This window comes from Trematomus bernacchii, unplaced genomic scaffold (genome assembly GCF_902827165.1).
Source record: "Trematomus bernacchii unplaced genomic scaffold, fTreBer1.1, whole genome shotgun sequence".
Classification (NCBI taxonomy): Eukaryota; Metazoa; Chordata; class Actinopteri; order Perciformes; family Nototheniidae; genus Trematomus; species Trematomus bernacchii.
The window spans coordinates 319,584-336,117 of record NW_022987691.1 but is presented as its reverse complement, the minus strand read 5'-3'; the positions used below and the strand labels follow the sequence as shown (position 1 = coordinate 336,117).

Here is a 16,534-nt window from a genome sequence, read left to right as displayed (position 1 = left end):
AGAAACTGCCCCAGAACAGTGAAAAGGCCAAAAAAATAACAGCCAAGATAGCTGAATTCATCGCGTTGGATGACCAGCCGTTATCTGTGGTGGAGAACGTGGGGTTTAAGGGACAACTTGAATGCTTTTTTCCTTTTTTTTCTCTTAATGCATTGCATAAAGATCGGATCGGGAAAAATCGGTATCGGCAGATTGTCAAAATCAAATGATCGGAATCGGATCGGGAGCAAAAAAAGGTGATCGGGACATCCCTACTCATAACACAGCTCCATTTCTCACAAAAAGGGTGCAAATACACTCAAAGCTCCTGGTTCCATGGTGTGATGGTTAGCACTCTGGACTCTGAATCCAGTGAGTTCAAATCTCAGTGGAACCTGAAGATTAACTGTAAACCCACAGTTCATCCTAGTTTCTTTATATATACAGTATAATATACCTCAAGGTGATCCATGTCTTCATCATATGGGCAATGAGTTGATGACAGCCTCAACCTTACAGTATGAGATGGAGGAAAGCTCCTATACCTCATTGCTTCAGGATCAAGTCAGGTAATGAAGCAAGGAAAAGGGAAACAATTGCCTTGCCCTTGAATAACTCTTTAACAGGCATGATTGAATCACACCAGCATTCAACAAAGCCCTGTTAATCCACTATTCAGGGTTTCTTTCATGGTTTACAACTTAAAAGACACATTGTCCATTGTTCTCAAAATTGTTAAACCCTTCAGGACAGAAAGGACAGAGATCCATGGTCGATAAACAATCAACCAATCAAAGCATAGCTCAAAGTCCAATAAAGCCGATCCATATGGCTTCATTTTCTCTATTTTTGCCTACAAACCTCTGAACGTTGAACTCAGAATATACCATAGTTTTGGGTTACATAGCACACAGCTTGTCTGCAACCCACAGTGAAGTAAAGACTGCAATTGCCAGACCATATGTTTCCAATAGAGGTCTCATCAAGTCTCTCCGCCAGCAGAAATCACCTTCAAACCAGCGAAATACCAAGAAACTCTTCACATGCCTCCTTCTAGCAATTTGAGTGAGCCGCAGCCACCTCCATTTCCAAGTATTTCTCTCCTTATCAAGTCAAAGGAATACAAAACATGTTAACAAACTCAAAGCAGATGTTCCAGAAAGTTATGAAAAACCACTAAATGGAGCGTAAATTAAAAGGACAATGATTGAATGGAAATAAACTGCTTTTATACGGCATTAAAGCTGAAGTGACATTACATCACAGTGGTTTGATGCTGGCATTGTTGTCTGTTTGCAAAGTAAGAACTTATTGGAGCAGACAAAGTTTACACAGTGACTAAACCACTAAATACACAACAGCTGTTTAGACTTTCAGGAATTCATTTAAACTGCTGTAGTGTTTGTCAGGTTAGATAAACCATATGTGAATGTTATTCTGTTTCTGCATTTCACTCGTCCTATAGCACTAGGGTTTTCATTTGTTAACATTGATGAGAACAATGGAAAATGTGTCTTTTAAGGTGTAAACCAAACAGTTTCGTTGATACTTCATTTACATGAGAAAGAAGTTACCTGATTGATTCTGCTTATTTTAGATCCTGAAGGAATTAAGTATATGGGTTTTCCTTCATATCACACAGTAAGGTTGAGGCTGTCATCAACTCATTGCCAATATGATGAAGACATGGATCGCCTTGAGGTATATTATATATATATATATATAAAAGGTATAAGGGGTTTCTGTCAACAAAAAAATCAGGTTCCACCGAGATTTGAACTCGGATCACTGGATTCAAAGTCCAGAGTGCTAACCATTAGACCATGGAACCACGTTATTTAAACTTTATGGCACTTTTATTTCGAGCAAATGCATGTGTAATAAATGTCTTTATTCCAGAGGAGCTGTGTTTCATAAAACTAAATCCACGGTACATTTTGTTGAATGTTTTTGAAACTAAACAGTTCATCAGGGGCAGCGGGACTATTCACACTTTCTGTTTTCATGTTGTACTAAAGAAAGAATAACTTTGGTTGTTATCCAAGGGGTTTTGCTAACTCTAAATGCTGAATGAAAGAACAGTTTGGGTTTCATCCCCTCGCTTTCAGTGAAGTTCTGCAATATGAATGTTCACTTGTTTCACTTGGCACTGGTGCCCACAGTGAGAGTAACACTCAGCATTTAATTTAGTGGACTAGCAGACATCATATACAGAGTTACCAGGGTTTCTGTCAGCAGATCATCAGGTTCCACCGAGATTTGAACTGGGATCACTGGATTCAAAGTCCAGAGTGCTAACCATTACACCATGGAACCGTGTGTTCAGCCCAGACTCTGGTCTAGAAACGCCAAAGTTAACCTTAGTTTTTACTTGCATAAACACAACTCCTCTGTAGTCCAAAGTAGAGTAAAGAGTGCAGAAACAACGTGCAATAAATCCTTAACTACACGGTTCCATGGTGTAATGGTTAGCACTCTGGACTTTGAATCCAGTGATCCCAGTTCAAATCTCGGTGGAACCTGATCATATCTTGCTGACAGAAACCCCTCAGTGCTGCCTTATTTATGCCAACTCCACCTAAAAGTAAGATAGATGGCATGGAAAAGGCCCAAAGACCACAAACAATACAAAATAAACCTTGAGAAAACATACATACGCTCCATCTATTGGGTCAGTTAACATCATCTAAAAGTGTGAACCATAAATGTACTGTGAATTTAGTATTATAGAACACAGCTCCTCTGTTTGTAGACATTTAATCCACTTGATACATGCATTTGCTCCAAAGAAAGTGCACTAACACTCAGTAACAAATGGCTCCATGGTGTAATGGTTAGCACTCTGGACTTTGAATCCAGTGATCCCAGTTCAAATCTCGGTGGAACCTGAAGATCTGCTGAGTGACCCCCAACATATACAGAATATAATCCCCCATTTCCAATGTGTTTGAACCATCATGCAAGTGGAATACATGTCTATAAACAGAGGAGTTGTGTTCTATAATGTTAATTATAGTTTTTCTAGCAGTTCTTTATTCCTCTATCGGTTCAGTTACAAACTACTAAAAGCGAGAAACCAAAGTTTAACGTATATACTGTAAAGTGCACTAAACTTCTCAACTTCATGGTTCCATGGTGTAATGGTTATCACTCTGGACTTTGAATCCAGTGATCCGAGTTCAAATCTCGGTGGAACCTGATGGTTTAGTGATAGAAACGCCTCAGTGCTGCCTGCTGACTTTATGTCTGCCATAAGGTAGTCTTTCTAGTACAAAAAGAAAGTAGAAAGAGTCCCATTGCCCCGTATTCACTGTCAAAAGAAACACTTTAGTTGCAAGAAAATTCAACCAACCTCTAAAAGTCAGAAACCAAAGTTTAACGTAGATTTGTGTTGCATTTGCTCGAAAACCAGTGCACTAAAACTCACAAACACATGGCTCCATGGTGTAATGGTTAGCACTCTGGACTTTGAATCCAGTGATCCCAGTTCAAATCTCGGTGGAACCTGATGAATTACCGTCAACCCAAACATATACAATATATAATCTCCCATTTCCAATGTATTTGAACGGAAACCATCACGTCGGAACTTCACCGTAAGAGATGGTGACAAACCCGAAACAGTTTTCTCGTCCTCTATTGGTTCAGTAACCAACTACTAAAAGCAAGAAACCAAAGTTTACTGTAGATTAAGTTGCATTTGCTCGAAAAACAGTGCGCTGAATCTCACAAACACATGGTTCCATGGTGTAATGGTTAGCACTCTGGACTTTGAATCCAGTGATCTGAGTTCAAATCTCGGTGGAACCTGATCAGTTGCTGAGTTATCTCTAACATAATTGATATTTAATCCCCCATTTCCAATATGTTTAAACCATCAGGTCAGGACTTCGCTGTAAGAGATGGAGGAAAGTCCAAATGCAACTCTATCTAGGTTAAACTTTGGTTTCTGGCTTCCAGTTGTTGGTAACTGAACCAATAGAGAGAGAGAGAGAAGTGTTTGGTACCCATCTCTCACAGTGAAGTTCTGACCTGATGGTTTCCCTTCAAACACATTGGAAATGGGGGATTATATTCTGTATATGTTGGGGGTCACTCAGTAAATCTTCAGGTTCCACCGAGATTTGAACTGGAATCACTGGATTCAAAGTCCAGCTTGCAACTAAACAGTTCCTTTTGACAGTGAATACGGGGCAATATGACTCTTTCTACTTTCTTTTTTAAATGTTGTACTAGAAAGACTACCTTTGAATCTGATAACAGTAAATGCTGGAGGAAGAATAGGTATCCCCCATCTCTTTGAGTGAAGTTCTGACCTGATGGTTTCCCTTTAAACACATCGGAAATGGGGGATTATATATTTGTGGTGAAACTCTGTAAATATTCAGGTTCCACCGAGAACTGGGATCACTGGATTCAAAGTGCAGAGTGCTAACCATTACACCATGGAACCGTGTATTTAGGGTTTTATTGCACGTTTTTTCTGCACTCTTTACTGTACTTTGGACTACAGAGGAGTTGTGTTCTATGCAAGTAAAAACTAAGGTTTACTTTGGCGTTTATAGACCAGAGTCTTTTGATGATTTGCAGAGTAATCCCAAACATATACAATATATAACAATATATAATCCCCCATTTCCAGTGTGTTTAACAGGAAACCATCATGTCAGAACTTCACTGTAAGAGATGGTGACAAACCCCAAACAGTTGTCTCGTCGTCTATTGGTTCAGTTACGAATGACTAAAAGCAAGAAACCAAAGCTTAACGTAGGTTTAGTTGCATTTGCTTGAAAAAAGGTGCCACAAAATGTAAGCCTCATGGTTCCATGGTGTAATGGTTAGCACTCTGGACTTTGAATCCAGTGATCCGAGTTCAAATCTCGGTGGAACCTGAAGATTTACTGACAGAAACACCACAGTGCTGCCTGGTGACTTTATGTCTGCCATAAGGTAGTCTTTCTAGTAGAAAAAGAAAGTAGAAAGAGTCCCATTGCCCCGTAGTCACTGTCAAAAGAAACTGTTTAGTTGCAAAACTGATCTGCAGGGAAAGTCCAAAAGACCAAAGCAATCAAAACAAATCACAGAAATAAGAAATACCCTCATGATGCCTTATGGTCTATTGGTTGAGTTACAAACTAGAACCGAGAAACCAAAGTTTAACGTAGATTTAGTTCTGGTTAGTGCACTGATAGTAAAGAATACATGGCTCCATGGTGTAATGGTTAGCACTCTGGACTTTGAATCCAGTGATCCGAGTTCAAATCTCGGTGGAACCTGATGAATTAGAGTTACCCCACATATGTTTAGATTTAGGTTTAGGGTTTAAGGGGAAACATTCATGTCAGAACTTCACTGTAAGAGATGGGGACAAAACCCAAACAGTTCTTTCTTCTTCCAGCATTTAGAGTTATCAAATTCAGAGGTAGTTTATCTAGCAGTTCTCTCTTCCTCTATCGGTTCAGTTACAAACTACTAAAAGCGCGAAAACAAAGTTTAACGTAGATTTAGTTCTGGTTAGTGCACTGATCGTAAAGAATATATGGTTCCATGGTGTAATGGTTAGCACTCTGGACTTTGAATCCAGTGATCTGAGTTCAAATCTCAGTGGAACCTGAAGATCTACAGAGATACCTCACACATATTCAATATATAATCTCCCATTTCAAATGTGTTTGAAGGGAAACCATCATGTCAGAACTTTACTGTAAGAGATTGGACAAAACCCGAACAGCTAACATTTCATCTATTGGTTCAGTTACAAACTACTAGAAGCAAGAAACCAAAGTTTAACGTAGGTTTATTTGCATTAGCTGAAAAATAAAGTGCACTAACTCCCTGAACACATGGTTCCATGGTGTAATGGTTAGCACTCTGGACTTTGAATCCAGTGATCAGAGTTCAAATCTCGGTGGAACCTGATGACTTAGAGAGTTACCCCCAACATATACAATATATAATCTCCCATTGTGTTTAAAGGTAAACCATCCTATCAGAACTTGACTTTAAGAGATGGTGACAGAACCCAAACAGATCTTCCTTCTTCTATTGGTTCAGTTACAAACTACTAAAAGCGAGAAACCAATTTACTGACAGTAACTTCTCCTTTGTTTGACAATGTATAATAAACCCTTAACTTTTTGTAGTAGTAGGATGGGTTAAATGCTACATTTCAATGACACAGTGCGCCAGTGCTTTGTACATGTGAACGATTGAAAGTTGACTAGATTTGAGTCCTTCTTTTTAAAATCATTAACCTGTTAACTTTCAGCCCCGAGCCTGTTTTTCATGTTTCAGGCTCGAAAATGACATGCCCAAAACAAATGACTACAACTTAACTTCTAAAAGGGTTATATGAATAATTTCTTTTATCAAAGCAAGGTTACATCTGTGAGTTGGATGTAGAAGTGTCAGAATCAATATAGATGTTTTTTATTTTAAAGAAAATTCAGATTTTACATAGTAAAAAACTGTAAATTATAGTGTCCGTCCAAATATTATTTTTTACAGATAGTGAAAACTACCCTTGTATGATGGGTTAGTAGACTAAAAGCTTTAGGAATCCAAAGTACAACATATAATAAGTACCCTGTATCAAGATTGATGCAAAACAAGTGGCATTTGACCTTTTTAGAGAGGTTTAGCCAAAACCACCCCACCTCTGAGGTGATTTGGGTGAAAATGTTTTTTTTTCTATATCTCTGGCCCCCCTTGCTCGATTTTGATGGTTGACACCTCTTTCTGACCGTTAGAGCCAATAGAATCGAAGGGGGAGGCTCACACACACACACATTGTGAAGAGAAAAGGTGGGGGCTGCACGCATGCAGTTTTGCATCAGAGGGAGCCTGTACTCTAGCTCTGACATCTGGAAACGGAAAAGCAGTTTTATTGCTTATGGATTATCAGAAATAATTTCAAAGAGGACACAGACACATTGGATTAACCTATGGATTAACTGCAGCATCGTTTTTTATCGTTTTAATGCCATTGAAGACCAGTTTTGACCAAGGTAAGCCATGTTAGCGTTTCTAGCTACTTAGCTCCACATGTTATGATGTACGCTTTCGTTTATAGCGTCGCAAATGTTTATCACTGAGTGTTGAGGAGGGCACCACTAGATTCAGTGTCTCCAGGACACCAAAAACGAGTGGTTGGCTGTGCATCTAGGATAAGTAATAAGGGAGTTATTGTGAGTTTAAGTGCCGTTTTAGGTTACATTTTTTCGCTCGTGGTTAATTCAGAGGCTGAGTGTTAGCATTGTGGGGTTTTTTTGGAGAAAAGAAATTAAAAATATCAGTTAGCTGAGTTTCTTCCCGTTACATGGATATAAAACATTCATAGTTTTATTAAATATTAAGATTCCGTAGACGTTGTTTCCTGCAAATGACGCGTTTATCCGCCCGGTACCGGGGGGGCCGTGCGTAACAGGTTAAAGGGAAAGGTTTCGATTTTAGGAGGAATCATTCAAATTCTCTTTATCGACCGTCCTAGCAGAACTTCACTGTAAGAGATGGGGACAAAACCAAAACGGTTCATTCCTTCAGCATTCATAGTTAGCCAAGTCTTATTCCAGGTAGTCTTTCCAGTACAAAATGAAGAAAAGAAAGTAGAAAGAGTCCCATTGTCCCGTAGTCACCGTCAAAGGGAACAGTTTAGTTGCAAAACAAATATGCAGGGAAAGTCCAAAAGACCATAGACCATAAGCAATCAAAACAAATCACAGGAAAAAGAAATACCATCATGATGCCTTATGGTCTTTTGGTTCAGTTACAAACTACTAGAAGCGAGAAACCAAAGCTTAACGTAGATTTAGTCGCATTTGCTCGAAAGAAAAGTGCACTTTTTAGTTTCATAGAACACAGCTCCTCTGTCGTCCAAAGTAGAGTAAAGAGTGCAGAAAGAACGTGCACTGAAACTCACTATCACACGGTTCCATGGTGTAATGGTTAGCACTCTGGACTTTGAATCCAGTGATCCGAGTTCAAATCTCGGTGGAACCTGATGATTTACAGAGTTTCACCACAAATATATAATCCCCCATTTCCAATGTGTTTAAAGGGAACCCATCAGGTCAGAACTTTACTGTAAGAGATGGGGGAAACCTATTCTTCCTCCAGCATTTACAGTTATCAAATTCAAAGGTAGTATTTCTAGTACAACATTTTAAAAATAAAGTAGAAAGAGTCATATTGCCCCGTATTCACTGTCAAAAGGAACTGTTTAGTTGCAAGAACATTCAGCGGGGAAAGTCCCAAAAAACAGAAAACATCATAGAAAAACACTGAATAAATAAATACCCTCATAACCCCTTATGGACTATCGGTTCAGTTACAAACTACTAGAAGCGAGAATCCAAAGTTTAACGTAGATTTAGTTCTGGTTAGTGCACTGATAGTAAAGAATACATGGCTCCATGGTGTAATGGTTAGCACTCTGGACTTTGAATCCAGTGATCCGAGTTCAAATCTCGGTGGAACCTGATGTATTAGAGTTACCCCACACATGTTTAGATTTAGGTGTAGGGTTTAAGGGGAAACATTCATGTCAGAACTTCACTGTAAGAGATGGGGACAAAACCCAAACAGTTCTTTCTTCTTCCAGCATTTAGAGTTATCAAATTCAGAGGTAGTTTATCTAGCAGTTCTCTCTTCCTCTATCGGTTCAGTTACAAACTACTAAAAGCGAGAAACCAAAGTTTAACGTAGATTTAGTTCTGGTTAGTGCACTGATAGTAAAGAATACATGGTTCCATGGTGTAATGGTTAGCACTCTGGACTTTGAATCCAGTGATCTGAGTTCAAATCTCGGTGGAACCTGATGATCTGCTGACTGAAACCCTGGTAACTCTGTATATGATGTTTGCTAGTATATTTGATAATTGCATAAGAACTGGTAAGATAGCAGGGTTTCCCACACATAGACTTTACTCCGGCATAGACGGTTTGTGATCTTTGGGCCTTTTCCATGCCATCTATCTTACTTTTAGGTAGAGTTGGCATAAATAAGGCAGCACTGTGGGGTTTCTGTCACCAAGATATGATCAGGTTCCACCGAGATTTGAACTCGGATCACTGGATTCAAAGTCCAGAGTGCTAACCATTACACCATGGAACCATGTCTTTAGGGATTTATTGCACGTTTTTTCTGCACTCTTTACTCTACTTTGGACCACAGAGGAGTTGTGGACTACAGATGGAGCATCTTATTTCAGACTCCAGCTTACTGCTTCCTGCCTACTACCAGCCAGTTACCTGCCTAAGACCTGCCAAAGACCAGTATCTGGAAACGATCCGATTGTTTTAAACAAAGAGTAGACTCAACATAGGGGGGTGGGGGCTGGTGAACGGTATGGTCAATGTTTGTAAACACTGTGACATTTTGACTTTATTTGATCATTTCAGTTAAAAACTAACATTCATATTTCTCTTTTTGAGAAGAGAAATATGAATATGTTAGTGGCTGACCCAGCCCCATGGTCTGTCACAGTAGTGCGGGAAAGAGAAGTGCACTGTTTTGCCTGGCTGGACCTGTAATTTACAGGAAAGGAGTGCACGCTACTAAAGAGACACGCTACCATGGAAACCAACAATGGTGTTGCTGTATTGAAGTCCGAGTGGAAAACAGTCATATTTGGAGCGTTATGTTAGAATGAAACAGCCAGGTCGTGACTCACAAAAAAAAAGTGTTACTTCACTAACTGTAAGCTTGTCACTCAGAGTAACCTACAGTCAGTGGGCGGCTCCAGAGTATTTGTGTTGGGTAATCTATGGTAGGGATAACCCATACAGTGGTGGGGCTCAAGTCAGTATTTGCAATGTAATTACATACACGCTATATCGCCCCCCTTGACAGTGAAACGCCACGCATGATGTTTAGATTATTTCCCTGTCTCAATCCAAATTGAACTGTTTGAAATTATAAAAAGGCATATTTTGTCTTGTAGTAAATAAAAAGGGTGACCTGGAGCCAATCCTGCAATTTCCCCCACAGGTGAAAGAGTTGACATGCTGAAAACCCAACCCCTGCAGGGGGGGTCTGGGGGGATTCTCCCACAGGAGATTTTTTTAAATACTAACATAAAATACATATTCTGGTACTTTCTTGAGAAGAAAAATAAATAAATCTATTACTACACATTTAAAAAAATGAATGCCATTTTGTTTTGTGTTACTTTGTTCTGAAAGCTGAACCTGCTGCTCCTCACAGAGAGAAGAGGGAAGAGGCTGTGTGAATTACTTTACATTGTGGATAAGGGTGGATAGCCCCCATTGTTCTGTGTGTCAAAATGAAAGACAGCCCACACACCTATCAATCATCAAACCGTGGGGTCTTATTTCATTACGTGTTGATTTCTATCAACACATAATGTTGTATCGATGTAGCCAGATGTACTACAGCAAAAGTATTCTCCGTCGGGGACTTCCTGCAACAACACCACGCCGTTATCGTGATTCTGATTGGCCAGAAGACATTATCAAAGATGTTTATTGAGAAGACGATCACTACGTGACAAAAGTTTTCAAAACCGTTTCTAGTCTTCGGTATTTCCAGACAGTGGCTACTGAAATCAATCTTACTAACTGCTGTCTGTGCAATTTACTCCGCGGCGAGTTGGCGGACTTTATTTCTGACTGTTTAAAAAACGGTAACAACGGACTATTTTTCTTAGCGGATGCATGTCAATTTAAATCAATACATACAACTATTTTTAAATCAATAAAAACATTTCTAAATCCATAAAAGCATTTCAATTAATATTGGGAGTCATGTCGTTACTTTGTTGAGAATGTGGCCATGTAATAAGCGGGATAATTTGCAGCGACTTGGTCATTATGGGGAAAAATAACACCCAGGGATTAAGATCCCTCCGCCAAGCGTCGGGATCTTGATCTGCCTGACAAGGCTCCATTAAAATATAAATATCTTTAGTGAATTACTGAGTTTAGGCACGTTAATAACATTTTAATGAAGTTGAATACAGTATATTCATATTTGTCAGTGATTTCATGTCAATTCGGCGAACATAAACATAAATGATCGTGGTGAAGATGATGATTAAATTAGGATTAAAAATCGAGAGCCGGCTGCATTTCCTCTCGTTCGTTTTTTTCGACTAAACAACATTATTTTGTTAAATAACAAACATGGTGATGTTTTGTAAATGATTACATGTCTTATTTAGCACAGACTATGATCCTATCCGTGACATATGGATCTTAACAAAGATCCGCTATACATTAGTACCAGACATACTGTACATCCAGTTTACTGTATCGAAGTTGATTCACATGAGCTCCAGTGTGGAACCCCACTGCACCCCCCTGGTGGATCAATGATCCATTGCAGCTGGCTTCACAATAATTAAATGTATTTATCACGGGGGCGGTATCAAGTCAGACTGGGGGCCGGCTCTTCATCACGAACCAATCACGGGCCGATCACGGACCAATCACGGACCAATCACGACCCTCGCGTTTCAAACTGTCTGAAATAAGATGCTCCATCTGTATGCAAGTAAAAACTAAGGTTTACTTTGGCGTTTCTAGACCAGAGTCTTTTGATTATTTACAGAGTTATCCCAAACATATACAATATATAACAATATATAATCCCCCATTTCCAGTGTGTTTAACAGGAAACATCATGTCCGAACATCACTGTAAGAGATGGTGACTAACCCCAAACAGTTGTCTCGTCATCTATTGGGTTCAGTTACGAAGCTATAACGTAGATTTAGTTGCATTTGCTTGAAAAAGGTGCCACAAAATGTATGCCTCATGGTTCCATGGTGTAATGGTTAGCACTCTGGACTTTGAAATCCAGTGATCCGAGTTCAAGTCTCGGTGGAACCTGAAGATTTACTGACAGAAACACCACAGTGCTGCCTGGTGACTTTATGTCTGCCATAAGGTAGTCTTTCTAGTAGAAAAAGAAAGTAGAAAGAGTCCCATTGCCCCGTAGTCACTGTCAAAAGAAACTGTTTAGTTGCAAAAACAAATCTGCAGGGAAGTCCAAAAGACCAAAGCAATCAAAACAAATCACAGAATAAAGAAATACCCTCATGATGCCTTATGGTCTATTGGTTCAGTTACAAACTAGAAGCGAGAAACCAAAGTTTAACGTAGATTTAGTCGCATTTGCTCAAAAAACAGTGCACTAAACTCACAATCACATGGTTCCATGGTGTAATGGTTAGCACTCTGGACTTTGAATCCAGTGATCCGAGTTCAAATCTCGGTGGAAACCTGATGATTTACAGAGTTTCACCACAAATATATAATCCCCCATTTCCAATGTGTTTAAAGGGAACCCATCAGGTCAGAACTTTACTGTAAGAGATGGGGGAAACCTATTCTTCCTCCAGCATTTACAGTTATCAAATTCAAAGGTAGTATTTCTAGTACAACATTTTAAAAAGAAGAAAGTAGAAAGAGTCATATTTCCCCGTATTCACTGTCAAAAGGAACTGTTTAGTTGCAAGAACATTCAGCGGGGAAAGTCCCAAAAAACAGAAAAACATCATAGAAAAACACTGAATAAATAAATACCCTCATAACCCCTTATGGACTATTGGTTCAGTTACAAACTACTAGAAGCGAGAAACCAAAGTTTAACGTAGATTTAGTTCTGGTTAGTGCACTGATAGTAAAGAATACATGGCTCCATGGTGTAATGTTAGAACTCTGGACTTTGAATCCAGTGATCCGAGTTCAAATCTCGGTGGAACCTGATGTATTAGAGTTACCCCCACACATGTTTAGATTTAGGTGTAGGGTTTAAGGGAAACATTCATGTCAGAACTTCACTGTAAGAGATTGGGGACAAAACCCAAACAGTTCTTTCTTCTTCCAGCATTTAGAGTTATCAAATTCAGAGGTAGTTTATCCAGCAGTTCTCTCTTCCTCTATCGGTTCAGTTACAAACTACTAAAAGCGAGAAACCAAAGTTTAACGTAGATTTAGTTCTGGTTAGTGCACTGATAGTAAAGAATACATGGTTCCATGGTGTAATGGTTAGCACTCTGGACTTTGAATCCAGTGATCTGAGTTCAAATCTCGGTGGAACCTGATGATCTGCTGACTGAAACCCTGGTAACTCTGTATATGATGTTTGCTAGTATATTTGATAGTTGCATAAGAACTGGTAAGATAGCAGGGTTTCCCACACATAGACTTTACTCCGGCATAGACGGTTTGTGATCTTTGGGTCTTTTCCATGCCATCTATCTTACTTTTAGGTAGAGTTGGCATAAATAAGGCAGCACTGTGGGGTTTCTGTCACCAAGATATGATCAGGTTCCACCGAGATTTGAACTCGGATCACTGGATTCAAAGTCCAGAGTGCTAACCATTACACCATGGAACCATGTCTTTAGGGATTTATTGCACGTTTTTTCTGCACTCTTTACTCTACTTTGGACCACAGAGGAGTTGTGGACTACAGATGGAGCATCTTATTCAGACTCCAGCTTACTGCTTCCTGCCTACTACCACCAGTTACCTGCCTAAGACCTGCCAAAGACCAGTATCTGGAAACATTCCGATGGCCAATTAGTTTTAAACAAAGAGTAGACTCAACATAGGGGGGTGGGGGCTGGTGAACGGTATGGTCAATGTTTGTAAACACTGTGACATTTTGACTTTATTTGATCATTTCAGTTAAAAACTAACATTCATATTTCCTCTTTTTGAGAAGAGAATATGAATATGTTAGTGGCTGACCCAGCCCCATGGTCTGTCACAGTAGTGCGGGAAAGAGAAGTGCACTGTTTTGCCTGGCTGGACCTGTAATTTACAGGAAAGGAGTGCACGCTACTAAAGAGACACGCTACCATGGAAACCAAACAATGGTGTTGCTGTATTGAAGTCCGAGTGGAAACAGTCATATTTGGAGCGTTATGTTAGAATGAAACAGCCAGGTCGTGACTCACAAAAAAAAAGTGTTACTTCACTAACTGTAAGCTTGTCACTCAGAGTAACCTACAGTCAGTGGCGGCTCCAGAGTATTTGTGTTGGGTAATCTATGGTAGGGATAACCCATACAGTGGTGGGGCTCAAGTCAGTATTTGCAATGTAATTACATACACGCTATATCGCCCCCCTTGACAGTGAAACGCCACGCATGAGGTTTAGATTATTTCCCTGTCTCAATCCAAATTGAACTGTTTGAAATTATAAAAAGGCATATTTTGTCTTGTAGTAAATAAAAAGGGTGACCTGGAGCCAATCCTGCAATTTCCCCACAGGTGAAAGAGTTGACATGCTGAAACCCAACCCCTGCAGGGGGGTCTGGGGGGATTCTCCCACAGGAGATTTTTTAAAATACTAACATAAAATACATATTCTGGTACTTTCTTGAGAAGAAAAATAAATAAATCTATTACTACACATTTAAAAAGATGAATGCCATTTTTGTTTTGTGTTACTTTGTTCTGAAAGCTGAACCTGCTGCTCCTCACAGAGAGAAGAGGGAAGAGGCTGTGTGAATTACTTTACATTGTGGATAAGGGTGGATAGCCCCCATTGTTCTGTGTGTCAAAATGAAAGACAGCCCACACACCTATCAATCATCAAACCCTGGGGTCTTATTTCATTACGTGTTGATTTCTATCAACGGCGGACTTTATTTCTGACTGTTTAAAAAACGGTAACAACGGACTATTTTTCTTAGCGGATGCATGTCAATTTAAATCAATACATACAACTATTTTTTAAATCAATAAAAACATTTTCTAAATCCATAAAAGCATTTCAATTATATTGGAGTCATGTCGTTACTTTTGTTGAGAATGTGGCCATGTAATAAGCGGGATAATTTGCAGCGACTTGGTCATTATGGGGAAAAATAACACCCAGGGATTAAGATCCCTCCGCCAAGCGTCGGGATCTTGATCTGCCTGACAAGGCTCCATTAAAATATAAATATCTTTAGTGAATTACTGAGTTTAGGCACGTTAATAACATTTTAATGAAGTTGAATACAGTATATTCATATTTGTCAGTGATTTCATGTCAATTCGGCGAACATAAACATAAATGATCGTGGTGAAGATGATGATTAAATTAGGATTAAAAATCGAGAGCCGGCTGCATTTCCTCTCGTTTGTTTTTTTCGACTAAACAACATTATTTTGTTAAATAACAAACATGGTGATGTTTTGTAAATGATTACATGTCTTATTTAACACAGACTATGATCCTATCCGTGACATATGGATCTTAACAAAGATCCGCTATACATTAGTACCAGACATACTGTACATCCAGTTTACTGTATCGAAGTTGATTTCACATGAGCTCCAGTGTGGAACCCCACTGCACCCCTGGTGGATCAATGATCCATTGCAGCTGGCTTCACAATAATTAAATGTATTTATCACGGGGGCGGTATCAAAGTCAGACTGGGGGGCCGGCTCTTCATCACGAAACCGATCACGGGCCGATCACGGACCAATCACGGTGACCAATCACGACCCTCGCGTTTCAAACTGTCTGAAATAAGATGCTCCATCTGTATGCAAGTAAAACTAAGGTTTACTTTGGCGTTTCTAGACCAGAGTCTTTTGATTATTTACAGAGTTATCCCAAACATATACAATATATAACAATATATAATCCCCCATTTCCAGTGTGTTTAACAGGAAACCATCATGTCCGAACATCACTGTAAGAGATGGTGACTAACCCCAAACAGTTGTCTCGTCATCTATTGGTTCAGTTACGAAGCTTAACGTAGATTTAGTTGCATTTGCTTGAAAAAAGGTGCCACAAAATGTATGCCTCATGGTTCCATGGTGTAATGGTTAGCACTCTGGACTTTGAATCCAGTGATCCGAGTTCAAGTCTCGGTGGAACCTGAAGATTTACTGACAGAAACACCACAGTGCTGCCTGGTGACTTTATGTCTGCCATAAGGTAGTCTTTCTAGTAGAAAAAGAAAGTAGAAGAGTCCCAATTGCCCCGTAGTCACTGTCAAAAGAAACTGTTTAGTTGCAAAAACAAATCTGGCAGGGAAAGTCCAAAAGACCAAAGCAATCAAAACAAATCACAGAATAAAGAAATACCCTCATGATGCCTTATGGTCTATTGGTTCATGTTACAAACTAGAACCGAGAAACCAAAGTTTAACGTAGATTTAGTCGCATTTGCTCAAAAAAACAGTGCACTAAAACTCACAATCACATGGTTCCATGGTGTAATGGTTAGCACTCTGGACTTTGAATCCAGTGATTCCGAGTTCAAATCTCGGTGGAACCTGATGAGTTACAGAGTTTCACCACAAATATATAATCCCCCCATTTCCATGTGTTTAAAGGGAACCCATCAGGGTCAGAACTTTACTGTAAGAGATGGGGGAAACCTATTCTTCCTCCAGCATTTACAGTTATCAAATTCAAAGGTAGTATTTCTAGTACAACATTTTTAAAAGAAAGTAGAAAGAGTCATATTTCCCCATATTCACTGTCAAAAGGAACTGTTTAGTTGCAAGAACATTCAGCGGGGAAAGTCCCAAAAAAACAGAAAACATCATAGAAAAACACTGAATAAATAAATACCC

The 16,534-nt window shown here is 39.4% G+C and overlaps 1 protein-coding gene and 22 non-coding genes across 23 annotated transcripts in view; 18 read left to right on the top strand and 5 right to left on the bottom strand.

Annotated features, from left to right (window-relative positions):
* Positions 1–16,534, bottom strand: part of LOC117489093 (lysyl oxidase homolog 2B-like) — a 110,954-nt gene that overhangs the window by 49,880 nt on the left and 44,540 nt on the right.
* trnaq-uug lies at positions 1,739–1,810 on the bottom strand. Its single transcript has one exon. It is a non-coding gene; the product is annotated as a tRNA-Gln (tRNA).
* Positions 2,224–2,295, bottom strand: trnaq-uug. Its single transcript has one exon. It is a non-coding gene; the product is annotated as a tRNA-Gln (tRNA).
* On the top strand, positions 2,430–2,501 carry trnaq-uug. Its single transcript has one exon. It is a non-coding gene; the product is annotated as a tRNA-Gln (tRNA).
* Positions 2,796–2,867, top strand: trnaq-uug. Its single transcript has one exon. It is a non-coding gene; the product is annotated as a tRNA-Gln (tRNA).
* On the top strand, positions 3,106–3,177 carry trnaq-uug. The gene has a single exon. It is a non-coding gene; the product is annotated as a tRNA-Gln (tRNA).
* trnaq-uug lies at positions 3,415–3,486 on the top strand. The gene has a single exon. It is a non-coding gene; the product is annotated as a tRNA-Gln (tRNA).
* Positions 3,718–3,789, top strand: trnaq-uug. Its single transcript has one exon. It is a non-coding gene; the product is annotated as a tRNA-Gln (tRNA).
* Positions 4,800–4,871, top strand: trnaq-uug. Its single transcript has one exon. It is a non-coding gene; the product is annotated as a tRNA-Gln (tRNA).
* Positions 5,184–5,255, top strand: trnaq-uug. The gene has a single exon. It is a non-coding gene; the product is annotated as a tRNA-Gln (tRNA).
* Positions 5,521–5,592, top strand: trnaq-uug. Its single transcript has one exon. It is a non-coding gene; the product is annotated as a tRNA-Gln (tRNA).
* On the top strand, positions 5,825–5,896 carry trnaq-uug. Its single transcript has one exon. It is a non-coding gene; the product is annotated as a tRNA-Gln (tRNA).
* On the top strand, positions 7,906–7,977 carry trnaq-uug. The gene has a single exon. It is a non-coding gene; the product is annotated as a tRNA-Gln (tRNA).
* trnaq-uug lies at positions 8,385–8,456 on the top strand. The gene has a single exon. It is a non-coding gene; the product is annotated as a tRNA-Gln (tRNA).
* On the top strand, positions 8,722–8,793 carry trnaq-uug. Its single transcript has one exon. It is a non-coding gene; the product is annotated as a tRNA-Gln (tRNA).
* Positions 9,020–9,091, bottom strand: trnaq-uug. Its single transcript has one exon. It is a non-coding gene; the product is annotated as a tRNA-Gln (tRNA).
* Positions 11,757–11,829, top strand: trnaq-uug. Its single transcript has one exon. It is a non-coding gene; the product is annotated as a tRNA-Gln (tRNA).
* trnaq-uug lies at positions 12,152–12,223 on the top strand. Its single transcript has one exon. It is a non-coding gene; the product is annotated as a tRNA-Gln (tRNA).
* On the top strand, positions 12,636–12,706 carry trnaq-uug. The gene has a single exon. It is a non-coding gene; the product is annotated as a tRNA-Gln (tRNA).
* On the top strand, positions 12,973–13,044 carry trnaq-uug. The gene has a single exon. It is a non-coding gene; the product is annotated as a tRNA-Gln (tRNA).
* trnaq-uug lies at positions 13,271–13,342 on the bottom strand. The gene has a single exon. It is a non-coding gene; the product is annotated as a tRNA-Gln (tRNA).
* trnaq-uug lies at positions 15,762–15,833 on the top strand. Its single transcript has one exon. It is a non-coding gene; the product is annotated as a tRNA-Gln (tRNA).
* Positions 16,161–16,233, top strand: trnaq-uug. Its single transcript has one exon. It is a non-coding gene; the product is annotated as a tRNA-Gln (tRNA).